The following is a 4,173-nucleotide window of genomic DNA, read 5'->3' on the forward strand; positions in this document are numbered from 1 at the left end:
CTTTCTTTCTTCCTTCCTTCCTTCCTTCCTTCCTTCCTTCCTTCCTTCCTTCCTTCCTTCCTTCCTTTCTTTCTTTCTTTCTTTCTTTCTTTCTTTCTTTCTTTTATTAATAAGTACAATAGTTAAAACCAAAAATACAACAACCTTAAATGCAGAACAGCACTTGAATCAAACTGCTGCTGGAATTCAAAGATACATGGTTCCTTAATTTGATTCACATGCATGCAGGTTTGTGAGTGTGTGTGTGTGTGTGTGTGTGTGTGTGTGTGTGTGTGTGTGTGTGTGTAAACCAAGAACAATTTGAGAAATGGAAACCACTATGGGGCAGAAAGCATGAACTTTTCATTATACTACCCCAAAACGCTCTGTGCTTTTCCTTTACTTTGTGTCTGTATTTCCAGTTTCAGGTGAACTTGTCACAACCCCAAATCATTCTTCCTTTTTTTTCCCAGATTCTCCCCACCCTCAGACTTTCTAGAGATGGAAGAGACATTCAAACCAAGCCCTGTGCTCTTTCCTTTAGTCTACCCAGGTTAACCATAGGCTTGCTGTGAGATGACGGATCTTCTGCCGGAAATGACGAAATTCCAAACCCAGCTTCACCAGCATCTGTCTTACTCTCCATGCTTACAGGTACACTGAGTTCTTCTCTTATGCATTCTCTTGGTCTGAGGCATCCAAGATGTAATTTTTTCATCTACTTTTCTGATGTCACATCAACAGCTTTTTCAAGAGGTTCTTCCTCTTTAACAGGCAGTTCTATGGGCTTTGGTTCTTCTTTCTCCATATCATCTCCCAGTACATCTTCTTCACTTCCTTCCTCTCCAGCACATTCTTCAAGACATGCTTGGAGCCTACAGATAAGACCTTGTTCAATTCCCTTGGACCCTAAGCTAGGAGCAAGATATTCTTGCTTTAGTGCAGCAAGCTTCAGCTTGTGGAGCTCCACTGTCTCACTGTGTCTTCACAGCAACTCTTATAAAGGTAAACATTTACTTGGGGCTGGCTTACAGTTTCAGAGGTTTAGTCCATTATCCTGATGCTGAGAAGCATGGTGGCAATGCAGGCAGACATGGTGCTGGAGAAGGAGCGGGGACTTCTTCCTCTTGATCTACAGACATCAGAAAGAGGCTGTGTGCACACGAAGCACAGCTTGAGCATATAAGACCTCAAAGCCCACCTCCACAGTGACACACTTCCTCCAACAGGGCCATGCCTACTTCAACAAGGGCACACCTCCTAATAATGCCACTCCCTATGGGTCAAGCATTCAAACACATGTGTCTATGGCGGCCATTACTATTCAAACCACCACAACATGTGACCACAAATGCACACATTCAAATGCATTAACTAATTGATTGTTTAATTAAACATTAAAAAACAAGAGATACATTTTTCTCTTCTTTTAGCTAGTTTTAAAATTTCTCCCATCTTTTCAAAAATATCTTTCATTTTAATACTTAAAGGTAGTTTCAAATACATGTTATAGTTTCTTAATGAAGTTATATGTCTTATTTTTATTTGTTTGACTGTTTAAGTTCTCATGTGTCCCAGGTTATCCTCTAACCCCACAAGTAACTGAGAATGACCTTGAATTTCTGTACTTCCATTCTCCACCTCTCCGATACAGGGATCACAGAAATGACTCACCACTCCTGGTTTATGCTCTGCTCCAGATCAAACCCTGGATTCACACATGCCAGGTAAACATTCTACCATCCGAACTATAGCCAAGACTTTTAATAAATGCTTTAATTCAGAACAAAAGCCTTTTTATTATTTCATTTTCCCTCTGTTAACTCACTAATTATCTTTTCATTTGCATTGTTTACTATAGAGATTATAATGATTTTCTTGTACTATCTTGGTACAATTATATTAGTTTTACTTCTTATCCAATTATTGGATGTTTTTGAATATTTAAATTTGGTAACCCTCCTGTACTGTGTATTATTGCTTTAATTAATTTAGTTCAAGAAATATTAAATAGTTTCCTTATATTAATTTATTATGTTGCCCTAGGAAACTAACACATCACAGCAAATTTTTATTCCATGTAATTCTACTATTATCACTGTTTTATTCAGTGAGTATGCGTTTGTATTTATACTTCTTCTCACTCTTTTCATTTTATCTTATAATTTTAGATATTTCCTGGAATAATTCTCATTCTTTTTGTGGCTTTTGAGTGGTTTCAATTCATAATGTTTCTATACTGACCTTTCTAAGAATAGTTTACAAAATGTATACTTATTTTATTTTACTGTTTGTTAAATACAGTTACTGGGTATAAAACTCTAAGCTGAAATTTTTTCTTTAATTAATTTAAATATGTAATGCAGCTATAATCATCTTAGTAATTACTGTGAAATCATTTGAAAGTCATATGTTTTTTAAAACATTTGCAAAACCTTGATTTTTCCAATCTCTGTATAATTGCTTGTGTCATGTTGAATATTTGTAAATTTCATTAAATAATTTTGATTTTTCAATGGTTATGCTATGCTTTGCTTAAGTATACATTAAACCCAATTGAAAAATGGTAATTCCAGCTACAAGACAAAAAAAAAACTGTGTTTTTGCTAATTCTATCTAGAAGAGAACAGTAAAAAATTTCACTTTAAATAAGGGTAATGGATAATATAAAAAATAAAACATGCAGTAATACACAAGTTGTTTTTATGAAAGAACAATTTTTAGGATGTTTTTGTAAGAAGAAAGAATATTAAAGAATATTAAATTTGGAAGAAAGTGTAAAAAACAGAAATATAAAGACAATTGGTAGAAGTGTTTTTGCTTATTGATCTAGCTATGTCTTTTAATTAGATTACAATAATAGATGCTTTGTTTTTCATTGTCTAAATTTAAAAGGCTTGGAATATATTTATGAGGTAAAATACCTATAATTTCTTGGTGGATTGCATTTGGAAAGAGATGATATATAAATGTAGATGATAGAAAGAGAGAGAGAGAGAGATGTTATAATTTGTGGCTTTTGAAAGGAATCAAGGATCTGAAATGTATCAAATTGATTAACTCAGTTAATGCCTTTATAAACAAGATGAGCTTACTTCTGAAAGATTTTCATATAGAAAACTGACCGAAAGAAATGTAGATACCAATGATAACATCTATGGTATAGCATGAAAGTATAGCATTACTTGAAATGGGTCAAAGGACCAAATATCTAGAAATCAATGGGCTATATAGGGTAATTATATGTAACTGGAAGTTTCCAAAGAGTAGCCAAGTTTATTTGTGAAAAAAAATATAAAAGAGTGCTAATATAAGGTTGAATAATACAAAAGAGTATGGAAGACTAAAAGAATATATAGAGGGTGGTAGAGCTGAGCATCATGAACATGTGTAATGACGTTTTTCAATAGAAGAACCCAGGGGTTTGAAAGCAGCATTCAACTCCAGGAATCTTGACCCTATTTATGTTATGAAATATATGTTGAGAAAAAATAGATTAAAAATACTTAAACGTGTTCTTTAAAAATTTCACACATATATGTAATGCATTCTAATTCTCCTACCCTCTACTTACTCATTTGTATACCTCTCACATCTAACAACCTTCCTCTTTGTGAAAAACTGATGCCCATGCCTGTGCCTTTTGCTTTGTTTTGTGATTCATGGAAGTTCACCAGAGCTTTCTGTGTGGCCCCCGACATGGATTTATCCAAAGGAGATTGGTAGACTCATAAAATACTTACTCACTCTTCTGTAGAACCTTTTACTATCAATAGTTCAGCAAATATGGGTAGAGTCCCAGGAATCACTCCATTAATCTATGTCAAATGTTGGCAAGTCTAGTCTTATATAAGCCTAGTGTAAGCAACTGAAGCATTTGTGAGTTCATGATTGTGACAGTTGTGTCATACCCAGAAGATAGTGTTCTGCTGCCTTTCTCCCTATCTTCTAGCTCCTATATTCTTTCTACTTTTTCTTTCATCATAGTACCTGAGTCTTAGTAGGTGTATTATAAATTTTCTGTTTAGAGCTGAATGCTTAATAGTCCATTTTCTTTATATTTTGTGTAGCCAAGACTCTGGATTTACTGTTGTTCATTATAGACAAACTTCTTTAATTAAAGCTTAAAGTAGTATATGTCTACTAGCTTAAAACAGATTTCTGAAAGACAGTTTGACACTGTGTCAATTTAGT

General features: G+C 34.1%; 1 pseudogene; it reads right to left on the reverse strand.

Annotated features, from left to right (window-relative positions):
• Positions 1–378: 378 nt before the first annotated feature.
• LOC143269146 (SAP domain-containing ribonucleoprotein-like) lies at positions 379–3,680 on the reverse strand (annotated as a pseudogene).
• Between the last annotated feature and the right edge of the window lie 493 nt (positions 3,681–4,173).

The sequence above is a fragment of the Peromyscus maniculatus genome, chromosome 17 (assembly GCF_049852395.1).
Source record: "Peromyscus maniculatus bairdii isolate BWxNUB_F1_BW_parent chromosome 17, HU_Pman_BW_mat_3.1, whole genome shotgun sequence".
Classification (NCBI taxonomy): Eukaryota; Metazoa; Chordata; class Mammalia; order Rodentia; family Cricetidae; genus Peromyscus; species Peromyscus maniculatus.